This window comes from Melospiza melodia, chromosome 17 (assembly GCF_035770615.1).
Source record: "Melospiza melodia melodia isolate bMelMel2 chromosome 17, bMelMel2.pri, whole genome shotgun sequence".
NCBI lineage: Eukaryota > Metazoa > Chordata > Aves > Passeriformes > Passerellidae > Melospiza > Melospiza melodia.
Window position 1 is genome coordinate 6,755,344 of NC_086210.1, and position 18,201 is coordinate 6,773,544.

Sequence of the window (18,201 nt, forward strand, 5' to 3'; positions counted from 1 at the left end):
GGAATCTCTGTGCAGTCAACATCTGTGCTTCTTCTTTTTTTTTTTTTTTTTTTTTGCTTGTGGAATGGTCTGCATTTTCTTGCCCATGCTTCTTGTCAGCATTCTCATGCACTTGATCAAGTTTCACATTATTTACTGAGTTCTACCTGGACTTTTGCACCTGCTAAAACACAAACAAATCCATGTCCCCACAGGGACTGGAGGATTATCTCAAAATCTTGGAGGTGAAGAATGGGTCCTGATGTGAAAATAAAACATTGATCTGTTCTGTTTCAGTCTCTATGCAATATTGCATAGGGAAATGTAAGATAACAACAATTAGCAATCAATCAGATAATACACATAACCAATAACACATCTGAAATCATACAATTATCAGTCACTACAACATTGAACTGTCATCCCAGAGTCTGCGACAGCTGATGAACCTTGAAACAACAGAGAACTGGAGAACTCATGTCCAGATTCATGTTTCTCAAAACTCCCTTTGAAATCAGGCTCAGCTATCATATATGGTCAAATTGCCAAGCCAAAAGGACTTGAATACTTCTTGTTGCAGAAAACATCTGGGCTGATTCTCAATCATTCCATTCAAGTAGAGCTAGAACTTGGCAAGAGTTCAAACTCTAATTGATGGGCATTACTTAATATATTTTAAAACAAGACTCTTAAAAACAGCAATTATGAATAGGAAACCTTACAATTAAAGATCAATCAAACCATTAAATAATTGAATCCCTCCAAAACTTCTGTCAGGACAGAAATTCTTCAAACACAGCAAACCTCTTGAATTCTCAGCTGAGGTACTGTATAATAACTGAAGAAATAATAAATGAAGAAAAACACGAAACTGGCAATCTGGATTTAAAAGAAACCTAAAAAACATGAGTAGTTAAGAAACAAAAAGACAAGATTCTGAAGAGACACATGTCTTGTAGATGATCACACAAAGAGATAGTGAAACACATGGAAGCTGGCTGTTGGGGTTGGCTGCGTGCCCACTGCCGCGGGACCGGAGCAGGGCTGGTACCTCGGGCACCCTCTGCACCTTGACCATGCCCCGTCTCTGCCTGTGCCATCACGGGAGTGCAGGCGCTTCTGCCCTGACCGCGCCTCCCGTGCACTCGTCTCGGCGCAGGCGCGGTCTTGGGAATGTCCTCTCTGCCTGTGACCAACACCTGCGCTGTCCCAATCCCGATCTGGCTCCGTTCCCGCTTGGCGGTGTCCGTGCCACGTCTGAGAACTGGGGAAAAGCCCTCCCCTCTTTCCTGCCTGCGTGTGCGGTGTCCTGCAAACCCTCTCTGTTCCCGCCGACCATGTCCACGTCCCCCCACCCCGGGGTTTGCCACCCTGCGGCGCGGAAGGCGGAGGCTCCGCCCAGGCTCTCAGACGCTGAGTTAATGACGGTGCCTTGCGCCTCCAAGTTAAACGGTGGTGCCTCGCGCTTTCTCTAACAGCCCGTCCCAAAATGACTGCGCCTGGTCTTTTCCGTCAGCCGGCGCGCCTGGGCTTTGGAGCCGCAAAGACCGTCCCCACGGCTGTGAATCCCTGCACTCAGCAAAATCACAATCACCCACAGTCTGCGTAGCCGCCCCAGCACCCAGCCAGGGCACCACCAGCAAACAGTTCTGCGCGGCTTTCCACGTTTCTTGCTCCTGCCGTGTTTTCCGTAGAGCCCGCACGACTCTCCCCCGTAATTTGAGATTCCGCCCCGAGCCTGAGGATATGGCCTCCTCGGCTAGGGCCTTGGTACACCTATACCACATTTCTGTGTGGAGAATATCCACCGGCTGCCCAATAACCCCAATCCGCAATAGCCTTGATACTACGACGGCAAAATCCCCTGGCTTGCAGTCAATACCCCACTGCCTGTGAACATGAAAAATGACCTTCGCAAGGGCCTCCATTCCTCTCGCTGGTCCGGGAGTATCCTCCCCGCTGAGCTGGGCCAGCTGCTGCGGCCGTCGTTCACCCGACCAGGCGATCCCCGTCCCCCGGGCAATGTCCCAGGTTTTGGCATCACTTTGTTGCCTCTGCTTGAGGCGTGACGACCTGATTCGGGAATGGCACAGTGACAATGCCCCTGCCACTCAGGCCACGTACTCGCAGACCCCAATGTGGTGGACGGCAAATGGCATTTATTAACGGTTACACAGGGTTATATATAACGGGGGTTAACGGCCAAAAAAATGGGGGGCTAAGTAACTTTAACAGTAAAGGGGAGGGGTTCTGTCTACCCGTAACATCACGAGATCTTCCGATCGGTCCCTAATCTCCCACATTTGCAGTTTAAGAGGGCATCATTTATTCAGGCCTGAGGTCTAGCAAGGGATAACTCCTCACATTATGTGAACATGTAATTCTACCAATGTCACTAAATGTGTATTAGAATTTATCCATTACCGTAAAACCCACCCCAAGTTCCCAGATTTAGTCCTTTTTTTCTATCACTGCGTTCTAGAGCCAGATGTCTTCTTGTCTTCCAACCATTCCTGCTGGGAAGGCAGCCCCTGCATGCCTTGTTCCTGTGCTAAAAGCTCACAGGCACAGTAAAAATAAATTAACCCTTTTGATAATGAGCCAAAGGCTTTGTGTGGGCAGGCAGAGGGAGGCAGGAGGCAGAGCTGTCAGCAAAGGAAGGGCCCAGCCAGGTGGGGCAGCCGGGGGATGCTGACAGCCTGCAGGGACAGAGGCACAGGGCAGGGACTCCTTGGGACAGCCTGGGCTGCACAGGGCACAGGGATTGGCAGCAGCTGCAAGACAGCCCTGCCAGAGCCAACTTGGGCAGCACTTTGGCCATGGCTGCTGGCCCTGGGGCCAGGAGGGGACAAGTGACCCTTGCAGGCCTGGGGCCTCATTGTCTCCTTGTCCCTGCTCAGCAGCCTGGCAGACGCCACCACATGATCCTGCCCTTGGCATTGCACATCCCCGCATGCCAGTGCCCATCCCGGGAAGAGCCCTGAGCAAGGAGGGAGGGACAGGATCTCCCTGGCCAGGGGCTGGGGCTCAGGCCTTGGCCCTTTGCATTCCTCAAACACATCCAGCTTTGCTCAGCACCAGAGACACCTTTCCCTTGCTTGTCCCCACGTGTCATCACTGCCTCCAATGTTCTGCTCTGCCTGGAGAACTTCCTCAGTTGTGTCCCTCAGTGGGACCCATTAAAACTTGTAGAAACTTTGGAGTTTAAATTTAATTTTTAGTTCCTGAGAAGTTCTTTGAACACTCTCTGGGACTGAGTCTTATGTAAACAGCAGCAAAGCCCTGAGAGGGTCATGAAAGTCCTTGTGCTGTGTCTGTGCTGCTGAGCTGGGCTGGGCTTCTGCCACAGGAGCTTTTGGAAACCAAGAAGAACACAAAAAGTCATTTCTCCTGATGAGCAGCTTTTCTCTCAGTCCAGCAGGGCTGAGGGCACTGCTTGCAGGTACCCGAGAGCAGTGAAGCAGAGAGAGACTTAAAGGAACTGGAAGGACAATTTTGTGCTCATTCATGGAGAAATCTTCCCAGTTTTTGACACAGTCAGTTTCTGGCTGCAGGGATCTCCTAAAGCTGGAGATGGCAGAACTGATGTGACTGTAAGGATGGCTCTGCTGCCCTTTCTGCTTTGGGGGAGGATGTGCTGCAGAGTGGGGTTGCCCTGGGCACCGTCAGAGGGACAGGGCAGGACGGCTCCTGCTGCCAGGGACGGCTGCATGGGGTGAAGCTGGGGCTGCAGTCAGGGCTGCCCAGGGCTTTCCTGCAGAGCAGCTCCTGCAGCCCTCAGGACTCTTGGCCAGCCCAGGGCATGTGCCACCTGCCAGGGGCAGCTCTCAGCCTGCCTGGCAGCTCCCCATGGACGCTGCAGGTGAGCTGTCGGTGCATGGAGTGACTCCTGCCAGGGCAGGTCCTGCTGCTGCGAAGAGGGTGCTGTGTGGGCCAGGGCTGCTCAGAGCTCCAGCTCATGCCCAGCTCATTCCTGAGGGGACTTTTCATGGGGTCATTCAGGGCAGGGGTTTCCTGCTTGGGTCTCTGCTTTCCTGAATCTGTGCTCCCACTTTTCCCTGCTCAGCTTGGTGGCAATGGAAACTCAGCTGTGCAGGCCAGAGCAGGGGCTGACGCTCTTCAGCCATCACACTGAGTTTTCCTGGGAACCTCAGCAAGAGCCTACACCTGCCCAGCCTCCAGATCCATGCAGCATCACCTTTCCCTGGTGCCCAGGCTGGGGGAGCTGTTCTTTAATCCCTGCAGGGCCGAGCAGCTGCAGGGCAGGGCTGGCCCAGGGGCTGGGCTGGGCTTCGGCAGCTCTAGCAGGGAAGGAGCCCGGGGCCACAGGAGCAGCTGGGGCTGGGGCAGCTCCAGCAGCAGAGCCATGGGCAGAGAGGGAGGGAGGGAGGCAGTGCTGAGGGCAGCCCTGCTGCAGGGCAGATGTGGCACCTGCTGGGCCTGCCCTGCAGGGCAGACACTACCCTGAGCAGCACAGCTCTTGTGTCCCCTCGCAGCCAGCACAGCCCTCAGCCCGGGGGCTCAGGGCCCTCAGTCCCTCCTGGGCCAGCAGAGCAGCCCCAGAGATGAAGGGCATCTCTGCGGCCATGTGCCCATTCCCTGCTGACCAGGGCCTGAGGGCCACTGTCCTGCCCTGCTGCTGCCTGGCAGGGGCTGGGCAGGGCTGGCCAGGGAATGGCTTTTCCTCAGGCCCAGCTCTCTCTCTCTCCTTGCCTTGCCCAGGTGCTGCTGGCATTGCTGAGGGGCTCTCTGCAATGGCAGTTCCAGCTGCAGGGCCAGGCCCAGCCCTTGGGCTCCTCCTGTGCAGGCTGAGCACAGCAATGGGGTGTCCCAGCTCCCTGTGCCCGGGGAGCTCTGGGCAGGGCAGCCTGGGACCCTGGCAATGAGTCCACTCTCCTCAAGCACTGCCATGGACAGGACCCTTGGTGTGTCCTCAGGATGCCATCCAAGCTGTCAGCTGCCTCCAGGGTACACTGGGGGACAGGAGTGTCCTTGGCCAGAGTGGGGCTGGGACTCTGAGAAAGGCTAAACCAGTTTGCTTTGCTGTGGGTCCCTCTGCTCTCAGTTGTGTCAGGCTGATTTCCAGGGGAACACAGGGACTGCCCTGGATTGCAGAAAAGGGCAGCTGGGGACCGACGGAGTGACAGAGCAGCTCCCCTAGCCCTTCGCTGAGTTCCAGCCACTGCTCTTGCCTTGCACAGCTGTCTCTGCTCTCCCTGGGTGAAGCAGGAAACCCTCTCAAACTGCCTTTGGCCATCACCCTCCCTTAGTCCTGGGACAGGAGATGCTGCTGAGCTCCTCAGCCTCAGGAGCTGTTTGAGCTGATGGAATCTAACCCCAGGACTTGCCCCTGTCCCCATTCCATGACCCCACTGCTTCAGAGCAGAGCTGACCCCTTGGTGTCCATGGGCAGAGCCCCTGCTCATCACAGCAATGGGGCCAGATCCCAGCAAAATTCCAGGCACGGGGCTGAAGGAAGAGCTCTGAGAAAAGGAAAACTGGGGGGCACAGAGCAACAGGGGCAGGGCTGGGAGAAAGGGCTTGCACAGAGCTCAGCAAAGTCTGCCCTGACTTGTCACTGTCTCCCCTTTGAACATCTCCCTATGACCCACTGTCTCCCAGCCGGTATCGGCATTAATTGTTGCAGTAAAGGTGGCGTATTGAGATGGCCCCAGATTTGCCAGGCTCCACAACATTTGCCCTGTGCACCCGACCTTGTTGGGGTCATTATCATGCTGTCCATCCCTCCCAAAGAGTACCTCCAATACTGTCACTTCTCTCAGCTGTTGGATCCCATCCTCGAGTCTTCCAGCACATTCTATGGTGCTGCTCCTGCATTCTCTCCCTGTGAACAAACCTCTCTCTGACACTTATTAAAAGCCCTGGCTCCCTTACAAAAATCTGATTGATACCTGAGTCCTGGGTCAAGCGTCCCAAATTCCTTGCCTCACCACCATCCAGCTGGGCACCTGTACCCATAAGATCCCAGACCCAGAGTAACCAGGTTGTATAAGCCTCACGTCCCTGTCCGTACAATGTCTGTGGGCAGATTACAGAGACTTTTGTACATCAGGGACTCAGTGATGATCTCAACCATTGGCTCCCCTGTGAGTTGCGAGGGCCCTCCATTCTTATCCTTGTCTGGGTGCTCTGATTTCATCTTAGACCTCCTCGTTTCCACAGAGCAACTGCTGCTGGCTGTGACTGCCTCTGCAGTTCAGCTGGAACTTGGACAGTTGTAACATCTGTGGGTTCCGCTGCTGCACCATCAGACTCTCCCTCTTTGAGGCAGGGGGAGGTTTCCTCACCAGCTGGGGAAGCGTATTCCTTCAGCATCTGGCCCATCTCACACATCTCCTTCATCAGACCCCCCACCCAATCTGGGTGGTTCATTTCTGAGGTGGGCTGTGGGGCGTGGTCAGGCTCTGGGGTGTTGAGGATTTTTTGTAGGTTGAGGAGTTCTTGCTAGACAATGGCCATATTCGGCCGATGCACAATCCAGCCTGCTTGTACTAATGGACAATGAACACATTCACAAACAATGGATAATGGACATATTCAGAAATGGGGTCAGTATATCCTTGAGAAAGATACAAGAAGAAGAGTCATCAGGACTCAGCAAGTTTGTCAGCAAGCTTGGGAGAGTGAGAAAAAAGAGAAAGCAATGGGTGGGCCAGACATCCACAGCAAGATGCACGAAAAAATAGATGATCCAATCAGCATTTAATTTAGATGTGTTAACAGCTAGGATTAACCAATCATGTATTAGCTAGAGAAGCGTGGGCAGTAGAAACTTATTATAAATCTGGTCTTTTTAGGGATAATAAATTTGGCTTCACTTGATCATATTGGTCATGGTGTGATGTCCCTGAACATCCGCACCTCGCAACTGGGCTCCTGGAAGTCTTCATCTATGTCACATTCCGTGGGTTTTTATTTACTCCTTATTTGTCCATCCTGTAGAAAAGGATTGGTGTCAGTGGGAAACTGACATTGCTTGTTTGAAGGGCAGCCCACCCATCCTGCCTGAGGATGATGAACTCCTCTGTTTTAAAGTCTCTTTTTGAGGGTCTCTTCTTGGGTCTTCTACAGGTTGGTTTTTTGTTTCCTCTCCTCCAGGCTGTCCTGGCCTGTGCTGGGAAAAGCCCACTGCAGGGACATCTGTGCACCCTGGGATCCCAGGGTCCTGGGCATCTGCATGGGGATGGGCAACATAACAAAGGACTGTCTGGAGGCCTTTGGAAATGGGAATTTATGGACAGGTGGGACTGCTCAATCTGACTGCACCAGGCCCTCACCTCTAGATCTCTTTCCTGCTTGGCAGGGTTCCGTTTCCAGGGAGTGTGGGCAAGGACTGGCACTCACCTGCACAGAAAGGCTTCTGCCTTTTGTCCCTGTAGCTAAACCCAGGGTGAGATTCCTCCTTTAGTGCTCAAAGAAAGGAAAGGAAATCCCAGAAGGGATGTGCTCTGTCTTTGAAATCATTACCAAATGTGAGGAAGACCCCTGCTAAAGTAGGATGTGTCCCTTATCAAAGAAGGTCACCCTTCTGACCAAACTGATCCCAGCCCAAAGGCCAGGCCTTCTGCTGGGCTCTGGAAGGGGTTCTGCAGGCAATGTGCTCAGGGGAGAGACCTCCACTGCCCTCACTTCTCTCAGGGATAACACATCCCATCCCATCCATCCGAAGGGTTCCCAGGATGGCCACAGACAAGAGGAATAGGATCCAGCACACTTAACGACTGTGTCGAATATCAGGTTTAGGACTTTCCCAACCAGACAGTCATGAACCACATATCCTGAACTTGAAGTAGATATGAAAATAAAATAAAAAAGAAAACCAGGACATTTAACAAGGACCTAAGGACCTTTCCCCAAGGAAATCCAGGACTGCACTGAGCAGGTTCTGGGGCAGAACACATCCCACAGATGGCCCAGGAGCCCCATGCAGTGCTGGGGAGTTCCTGACCCTCGGGCCCACTGAGGCTCTCCTGGGCCAGGGAGCTGCCTCAGCTGCCACAGCACTCGGGCACCACACAGGTGCCTCAGTCCCACCAGAGCACAGCCACCCACGAGAGGGTGAGACCCTTCTGCCACACACCAGGAGTGGAGAGGAACCTCCCAGGCCCCTTCACTGTCCCTTGGCACATTCATTTCAGCCTGACCCTCAAAGCCCTGCTCAGCAACATCCCCCGCTAGAGTAGGATGTGTCCCTGGTCAAAGGAGGTCACCCCTCTGACCAAATTGATCCCCGCCCAAAGGCCAGGCCTTCAGCTGGGCTCTGGAAGGGGTTCTGCAGGCAATGTGTTCATGGGAGAGATCTCCATTGGCCTCACTTCTCTAAGGGATAACACATCCCATCCCATCCCAAGGGTTCCCAGGATTATTATTGCAACAGTACATCATCAGTAGGGTAAAACTAACCTGTCTCATGACGGTCTAAACAAAGCTCAGATTCCCTATTAGTGGGTGAACAATCCAACGCTTGGTGAATTCTGCTTCACAATGATAGGAAGAGCCAACATCGAAGGATCAAAAAGCGATGTCGCTATGAACGCTTGGCCGCCACAAGCCAGTTATCCCTGTGGTAACTTTTCTGAAACCTCCTGCTTAAAACCCAAAAAAGCCAGAAGGATCGTGACGCCCCGCTTTCATGGTCTGTATTCGTACTGAAAATCAAGATCAAGCGAGCTTTTGCCCTTCTGCTCCATGGGAGGTTTCCGTCCTCCCTGAGCTCGCCTTAGGACACCTGTGTTACGCTTTGACAGGTGTACTGCCCCAGTCAAACTCCCCACCTGCCGCTGTCCCCGGAGCAGGTCGTGGCCGGCGCGCGCCAGCCGCTTGGCGCCAGAAGCGAGAGCCCCCCTCGGGGTTCGCCCCCCGCCGCCTCACCAGGTAAGTGAAAAAACAATCAGAGTAGTGGTATTTCACTGATGGCCGGGACGCCGGCGGGCGGGTCGCCCCGCACCGCCGAGCGCGTGCCCGGCTTCCCACTTATTCTACACCTCTCATGTCTCTTCACAGCGCTAGACTAGAGTCAAACTCAACAGGGTCTTCTTTCCCCGCTGATTCCGCCAAACCCGTTCCCTTGGCTGTGGTTTCGCTGGATAGTAGGTAGGGACAGTGGGAATCTTGTTCATCCATTCATGCACGTCACTAATTAGATGACGAGGCATTTGGCTATTTAATAAACACATACAAATTGTATATGTTCCTTTTCCGGGTTAAGTAAGGTGGCCCGTCCACCTGAATGACCATATTGGAATTTATAGCCCAAAATGGGCTAGACGCGGTTATGACGGATGAACCCCTCCCAAACAAATACCGATTCCACTGTGCAGCGAACCTGTCGAGGGGAGAGGCCTAGTTTATTTACCAGGATTTACACAGATACAATTGATCTAGCTTTGCTAATGAATATATTTACAATGTCAACGGAGGTAGATGCTAGGGCCCATGCAGTTCTCTCTAGCCTCGTTTTAGAGAGACCAAGGGCGGTCAGTAACTCATTATTATTGCCAAACCATTTGGTACGGGCTCCCATGGGGAAGCCAACATATTCAATGTCATCAGCATTGGTCAGTTGCTGAATTTCTGTATGAAGGCGCTGATATTTTTTGGCCTTCTCCAAGGCGGCCTCAGTCAATGAGACATCAGAGTGCTCAGACCTCACAGTCACATTGACCACAACTGCCTTAGAACCTTTGACAAAGATTAAATCCAGTTTAAATACTTAATTTACATAATCCCTTAGGTGTGGCTCCTCAAAAACTGTCCAACACTCCCTCTTAGCCTCCTCGCTAAGGGTTTCACAGATGGCATTGTATCTCTTAATCCTGGCATCTTGAGTGATGGCACAGTTTCTGACAATGTGGGCTGTGGTCTCAAATCTAGCTCTACAATGTCCACATGATTGAGCAACATTCTCTTGTTTACCCCTAGCCAGGAATTCTCTTGTTGGGTAGACATTCGCTCTGAGTTGTGGGGCCGTGATTAGTTTACAGTGAGGTATGCCCTTAAACTGCCCTATCCAGGCATTACTGATCTCATCATTCTCGAAATGCTCAATCCCATGGCCCTGGGCAACCAGATGGGTCCATTTATGAAATTCTCGTTTCCTCCAGTTACAAGGTGTTGGGTAACGAATCTTAGGGATGGGTGCTTCCCATTCCAGCCAGGCTCCATCGTCGCCCCCCAACTCTACCAATGGTAAAGGCTCCCAAATCGATGGGATGGACTCTTGTGTCCCCCCCGCTTTCAACCACAATTTTCCAAATAACCGTTCCAGATGTACTTCCTTGAGATAGTTCACAAGAGTCTCATCCGAAGACTGGGCTAATCTATGGAGTCTTCGCACCTGAATACTTGGAATGAGCAACGCCAACTTGATGAGGTCTAAACCGCCATCTTTAAAACTCGAATACAAGATCACATCACATGTACTTGGGGGAAGATGAAGCCATTCCTTAACCGTGTTATGAATTAATTGATCAAGGGATTCAAGTAGGCCCACCTTAACTTCGGTATGGTCAGCCAGATATATCAGTCTCGGGATGGTATAGGTCCTGAGTATATCGACTTTCTGAAGAGGTTTTAAGGGCGAACGACCAATCTGATGAAGCCAATCCATGAGCTTCTCTGATAGTCTAGGATCTGGAAAGCCAGTCCAGGGGTCAACCCATGTGCTGACGTACCTTTCTGAGCTCCCTGGGTCGATCATGTTAAGGGGGATCCATTAATCACCCACGTGGGACAATCATTGATAGTATATGAGTCCCTTGTAAGCTTGATGTAAAAGCCATGACATTTTCCCCCCTGTGTACTGAGGCCAGTTAGATTGCAAAAGGCCTCCAAAATTTTGATGTTATGACACATGCCTTCCCAAGAGTCACTCAGCAGCACCAAGTCATCAGCAAATGCCATGGCTGTAAATTTCCAGCCCCCATGATGGAAAACCTCACCTTCATTCTCGAGTTTATATAGAAGGGGGTCCATCACTAAAACTGAGCAGCAAAGGTGACATGGGGTCGCCTTGCTTGACACCTGAGCAAATGTATATGGGGTCTGTCCTTTCTCTTCCCATGGAAATGCACATCTTAACATCCCGATACATTTCCCTCACCAACTCTATCATGTGTGGATCCACCCCTCTCTGGACCAGACCCTCAAATGCTGATGACAGACGGTGTCAAATGCCTTAGCAATGTCCACGAACACAACCCCCAGATGTTTATGCTCTCACTTAGCTGTTCCACCACAAGCCATAACAACTTGAGGTTTTCAGCACAACTTGATGCGCAACTAAAACCCCGTTGCCGGGGGTTGATGGGACATGCTTTGGACAGCCTCGCAGTAGCAATCCTGGAAAACAGCCTAATCACCACTGAACCAATAGTGATAGGCCTCCAGTTATTGATATCACCAAGCTTCTCTGCATCCAAAGACTTGTGTATCAAGACTGTCTTGCAGTCCTGCAGCGCATCTGGAACAGTACCAGTGATAAGCCAGAGGTTGAACATCTCAGTCAACTGGGAAAACTTTGGGCCTTTTGCAATAATCTGACCCAAAGTGATCCCATCTGGCCCGGGAGCAGAGGTTTTGCACATCTCTCTCATGTTCTTATCAATCTCTTTTCCAGTAATTAAGGCCTCAAATGTGGCGTTATCCGCCTCCTTATATGGAGGGAAAAACTTGTCCACCAATTGTACCAGAAGAGCCTCTTCCTCCTTAGTCCATACCCATTTGTGGGCCCCTCAGGCCGATGACTCTTTGGGATGAGAAGCAACAATCCGCTCCACATTTCGCACAAGAGGATGTCTTATTCTCTTGTGCAGACCCAGGCCAGTCTTAGTAGCGAACCCACGTTGGCACACGTCACAGACCCATTCCCCAGTGGGAGCCATACATACCACCCCCTTGCAGCGCAGGATGTGATTGGAGATACTGTGGTATTTTATATTTTGTTTACCACATTTTGAACACCTGAAAATGATCTTTCTCTGCCCGTGCGCCCTTTTGAGATGGTCAATCAGCCCCAACATCCTAGTAAACCAGGTCTCACAACAAGGACAAGATGGTTGTTTGTCAGGCATGGACACGACAGGTGTTCTTGGCGTTGCACCACCACCTTCAGACCCGTGAGGAGCCTTGGGTATTTTGGGCTCTTCACTACCTCCCATCGCGCTCTCAGCCTCAGGTGTTTTGGGCTCTTCGGTACCTCCCACCGCACTCTCAGCCTCATCCTGGGCCATCCCCATAGGGGAGATCTCATAGGGCTCAGGGAGTTGCCCCAAACCCTACCAAACATCCACATGATGTACACCATCTTCTTTAACAATTCTGGAGTTAAAAAACTCCAAACTTACAAGATCGAATCCCTCTTCCCTGGGCACACAGGGCATAGATGGTAATTTGACATCAATGACCCTTAGATCTAATGGGTCAGTCTGAGTGGTAGTCAAGATATAACGCAAAGCCATTTTGTCAGTCTGGTAAGCAATAAAGTGACAAGTCCAAGTGAGAGTAGAAGCATATAGTAGCTGACCCTCTCTCAAACTACCAACTGTGTCAACAACAGCCCATGGACAAGGCTCTGTGCAACAGTGAACTAACTGTGCCAACCTTTTTGTTTCAGCAATTCGTGAAACTATCATTGGGTGGTGAGTCCAACGACAGGGAGGGCTGATATGCGCCCTCTCTCACACTGGGGCAGAAGTCGACTCAGTTACCACGAGGGTATCCGGCAGGACCACGAGGAGGTGTGACTTCCGCGACTATGCCCAGTTAGTAAATATAGTTACTCCTGCTGTTTACCTGTGCTTCATTGAATTTCTTCACTTTGACATTCAGAGCATTGGGCAGAAATTACATTGCGTCAACACCCGCCTCAGGCCTTCACAATGCTTTGTTTTAATTAAGCAGTCGGATTCCCCTGGTCCGCACCAGTTCTAAGCCGGCTGCTAGGCACTGACTGAGGCGGGGCGCTGGCCCGGAGACCCTCCCCCGGGGACCCTCCCCCGCACGAACCGCTCAGCCTACGCTGGCTGCGGCTGCGCGTGCACTGGCCGCACACCGCGGGAACCCCACCGGCGGGAACCGCTGGGAGAGCGGTGCGCAACAATGATGGCCGCCGCTGGGGCGCCGGCTGTGGCAAGGCGGAGGGTGGGCGGAGGGGGGGAGCAGGCGGCGCCCGCCACAGCCGGGGCGATCCACAGGAAGGGCCCGGCATGTGTCCAGAGTCGCCACTGCGCGCGTGCACACCCCGGTGCCCGGGCAGGCCACGCGGAGCGCACTCACCCGCGAGCAGCACCTCGTCCAGCTGCGGCACGCGCCCAGCCCCGCTTCGCGACCCAGCCCGACCGACCCAGCCCTTAGAGCCAATCCTTATCCCCAAGTTATGGATCCAGCTTGCCAACTTCCCTTACCTACATTGTTCCAACATGCCAGAGGCTGTTCACCTTGGAGACCTGCTGCGGATATGGGTACGGCCCGGCGCGAGACTTACACCCTCTCCCCCGGATTTTCACGGGCCAGCGAGAGCTCACCGGATGCTTCTGGAACCGCAATGCTTTCCAAGGTGAGGGCCCCTCGCTCGGGATGAATCCATTCCAAGGCACCCAGCCCTTCACAAAGAAAAGAAAACTCTCCCTGAGGCTCCCACCAGCTTCTCTGGGATCGGTTGCATCACCGCACTGGGTGCCTCACGGCGACCGTCTCCGCCACTCCGGATTCAGGGATCTGAACCCGACTCCCTTTCGATCGGCTGAGGGCAACGGAGGCCATCACCTGCCCTTTCGGAACGGCGCTCGCCTATCGCTTAGGACCGACTGACCCATGTTCAACTGCTGTTCACATGGAACCCTGCTCCACTTCGGCCTTCAAAGCTCTCGTTTGAATATTTGCTACTACCACCAAGATCTGCACCTGCAGCAGCTCCACCTGGGCCCACGCCCCTGGCTTCGAGGCGCACCGCAGTGGCTCTCCTACTCGTCGCAGCCTAGCCCCTGCGGGCATCGTACTGCCGGCGACGGCCGAGTATGGGCCCGACGCTCCAGTGCCATCCATTTTCAGGGCCAGTTGATTCAGCAGGTGAGTTGTTACACACTCCTTAGCGGATTCCGACTTCCATGGCCACCGTCCTGCTGTCTAGATCAACCAACACCATTTTTGGGCTCTGATGACTGTCAGCATCGGGCGCCTTAACCTGGCGTTCGGTTCATCCCGCAGCGCCAGTTCTGCTTACCAAAAGTGGCCCACTGAGCACTCGCATTCCATGGTGTGGCTCCACGCCAGTGAGCCGGCCCCCTTACCCATTGAAAGTTTGAGAATAGGTTGAGATCGTTTTGGCCCCAAGACCTCTAATCATTCACTTTACTGGGTAAACTGCCCATTGCCAAGTGCCAGCTATCCTGAGGAAAACTTCGGAGGGAACCAGCTACTAGATGGCTTGATTAGTCTTTCGCCCCTAGACCCGGGTCGGACGACCGATTTGCATGTCAGGACTGCTACAGACCTCAACCAGAGTTTCCTCTGGCTTTGCCCTGCCCAGGCATAGTTCACCATCTTTCGGGTCCTAGCACGGACGCTCACGCTCCACCTCCCCGGCCCCACGAGGGGGCGGCAGGCAAGATGGGCCGGTGGTACACCCGGGGCTGCCAGGCGCGACACGCACCCGGGATCTCACCTCAGCCGGCGCGCGCCGGCCCTCACCTTCATTGCGCCGCGGGCTTTCGACAACGGCCCCTGACTCGCACACGTGCTAGACTCCTTGGTCCGTGTTTCAAGACGGGTTGGCTGGGTAGCCGACATTGCTGCGGACTCCGGGCGCCCCAGCGCGGCCCGTGAGCCTGGCCCAGCGGCGCTGCGCGGTCAGGGCACAATGAGGACAGTCTGTCCCGGTTGACAGTGGTGCCAGGGACTGGCAGGCCCAGCCCCCACACCCCTGCGCGAAACGCCGCGCTGTGATGATGCCGCCCCCCCCCACCCTTGTGAGAGGCAGGGAAACGATGCCCCCCACCACAGCACCGCCGATGTGGGGGGAGGAGGGCGCGGCAGCAGTCCTTTCCCTCGGCCCCGGGATTTGGCGAGACCTGATGCCCGAGGGCTGTAACACCTGCTGCTGCTCGTGCGGCACTGGAACACCTGCCCGTCGGAGGCCTTCCCAGCCAACCTGGAGCCGGACGTGGCGCACCATTGCAGAGGAAATGTGCCCGGCCAGGGCCAGCTGCCGGCTGGGCAGCAGTGCCCGCACCAGCCTGCATCCCCCAGCCCGCCCCTGCAGACGGGGTTCGCCCAGGGGACAGAAGGGAGGCAGAGGTGAGGTTCCGCTGAACCCATGCCGACCGCAACTCGCCGGGTTGAATCCTCTGGGCGGACTGCATGGGCCCCACCCGTTTACCTCTTAACGGTTTCACGCCGTCTTGAACTCTCTCTTCAAAATTCTTTTCAACTTTCCCTTACGGTACTTGTTGGCTATTGGTCTCATGTCAGTATTTAGCCTTAGATGGAGTTTACCACCCGCTTTGGGCTGCACTCCGATGCAACCCAACTCCGAGAAGCCCTGGGCCTGGCGTGACGGGGGCCGCTACTGGCCTCACACCATCCGCAGACTGCGGCCTCGATCACAAGGACTTGGGTCCCCCGAGAGCGCCGCCAGGGATTGGGGCTTCTGTACGCCACATGTCCCGCACCCCACTGCGGGGCAGGGATTCGGCGCTGGGCTTTTCCGCTTCATTCACCATTACTGAGGGAATCCTCGTTAGTTTCTTTTCCTTGGCTGACTAATATGCTTAAATTCAGCGGGTTGCCACGTCTGATCTGAGGTCGCAAGGCCAAAGCTTGGCCACACCTCCTGGCCCATACAGCTCCTAAAGAAGCAGAATGCCAACAGGCCAACAGCCAGCCAGCTTCTCCCACCTACTACCCTCACCTTCCTCCCCCACTGGCGCCCACGCGCCAGGGGAAAACAAAGCCAGAGGGAGAGAAGCGGAGACAGAGTGCCCCATCCCGGAGATGAGAACCGAAAAGGGAGTGTGGCAGAGACAGCCCTGATGGGGGACCAGACGAGTGGCGGCACGTGATGGCCTTGGTGGAGAGAGAGAGAAAAGCCATGGTGCTATTTGCGCCCTGAGACCACAACAGAAGAGGAGGAGGGCAGGTGAAGGGAGGAGGGGGTCGGAACATCTGTCCCCAGCGCTCTCGCCTCATGTGCACGCGCAGTGGCACAGTACCCCTGCAGTACCCACCTGCAGACAGCCGCCCGCGCCGGGGGGAGGCTGGGGGTGAGGCCTGCGCCTCATCTCCCTCTTGCCCTCTCCCTTCTCTTGGCCCATGGCGGTGCTTTCAACACTGTCTCTTACTCTCCTCAGCTGCCACCACCACCGTACCGCGGTACGGGCCCTGCAAGGACAAACTCTGCCCCAGTGGCTCACTCCAGGAGTGGGGAACTACGGAGCAGTCCCTGAGTCTGCATATAGGGGGATGAAAGCTCTGCGCGGCAACAGTGCCGATGACGGCCATGACGATTATGACTCCTGCTGGGTCACAGGGAAAAAACTGAGGCTGCCGAGGGAAACGCATCCCTTGCCAAACCCCTGACCGCCTTCCCTCCGGGCACCAGTGAGCCACCACCACCACCGCCGCTGACCACAGTCAACTGGCCTGTGAGGCAACCCCAGCCGCACCACCGTGGTGGCCGCTGGATGGCGACTGATCGTCAAGGAACGCTCAGACGGGCGTAGCCCTGGGAGGAACATGGGGCCACAAGTGTGTTCAAATTGTGGATGACCAATGTGTCCTGCAATTCACATTAATTCTTGCAGATAGCTGCATTCTTCATTAACGTACGAGCCGAGTGATCCACCACTAAGGGTTGTCTGGCTTTGGCACCAATCCTGCACCCGTGGAGGGGCTGGGACCGCTCACATGGGGCGCCCCTTTCTCTTGTGCTGAGGATGTGCGGGCGTGTGCCTGGCTTTGACCGTCCTTACTTGATAGTCAGGAGTGCAGACATAGGAGATCCAGCCACACTGAACTGGAATTCTTCCTCAAACCTCCACACTATGGTGGCACTGAAGGAGATCTGAGCAGTCTGGGTCCCACCTGGTGCAATGATGCCATCCTCAGGTGCAAACTTGAAGCAGAAGCCCACGTTGGCAGTTGAAGGTCTATAGGTGAAGGGAGCATCAATATCTCCTAGGTTAATCAGTTTCACCTGCAGCAGCAAGAAAGCAAAATGGAAATACATGTGGAATCTTCCCTTCTTGTGAGTTATTGTCTAATGACGCAATTAATACCCAGAAATAGCAGACGATGCTTTGAATGGCAAAAAAATACAACAGGACAAGTTCTGCCTTGAAGTTTTCATGCAAAGCAGCGGCAACTCCACAGAACTGGAGTCCACAACCCTGGGGTTATCCCATGGACACAGAGCTGTGCACCTCTGATCAGCATCACCAAGTTCATTCAGACCTGGCCCTGAGAGCAACGTGGGCTGATTGCAGCTGCGTAGTCAATCACCCCAGAGCTGCTGCTGCCCCAGTGAGCACAGCTCCAACAGCACCATCTACTCATTCACCTTTACCCATGTCATGAAAACAATACATTGATTATGAGGCATCAGCATCAAAATGTATAGACAGCATCATCTTTTGGTAAGAAAACTCAGCATGTCTTTGCCTCCCACAGCCAAGCTTTTGGAAGTGTCTGGCATGATGTAGTGCCTCATCTTCTACCTCTTTCAGCTGCTCTCTCTTTGGATTTTGTTGCAAACTTGACACTATTGGGGAGGAGACAAATAGGTAGAAAAATGCTTTGCTTTATTCCCAGGAACACTTTTCTCTTTCTAGAGCCAGAGATGCACCAAGGCTGAAGTGTGTTGAGGGACTGGTCAGCAAGGGAAAGAACTCCCAAGCCCTTTGCAAGGGCCAGCACTGAGCCAGGAGGCTGGATGGCTTTCCTGTGACCTGCAGCAATAAGCAGGAGACACTTGACTGGAAGCTGTCTGCAGTTGACTGAAGCTCAAAGGCAGCCAGTTTGTTCCAGCTGCTTCTGAACAGCCCAGTCCAAAGGTGCCTTGTGTCTGGCACTGCCACAAAAGCCTCTGAACATCCCTTTTTGACCCAGGCTTCGTTTCATATGCCAAGGGGTTGTTTTGCAGCAAGCCTCCCAGCTGATTCCCAAAGAAGGAACTGGGGCTTCATGAACAACAGACACACCTTTCAG

General features: G+C 53.9%; 2 pseudogenes; both read right to left on the bottom strand.

The window, feature by feature from the left end:
• Window positions 1-8,373: 8,373 nt before the first annotated feature.
• LOC134426182 (28S ribosomal RNA) lies at window positions 8,374-15,804 on the bottom strand (annotated as a pseudogene).
• An 894-nt stretch (window positions 15,805-16,698) lies between these two features.
• On the bottom strand, window positions 16,699-16,851 carry LOC134426063 (5.8S ribosomal RNA; annotated as a pseudogene).
• Window positions 16,852-18,201: the final 1,350 nt, after the last annotated feature.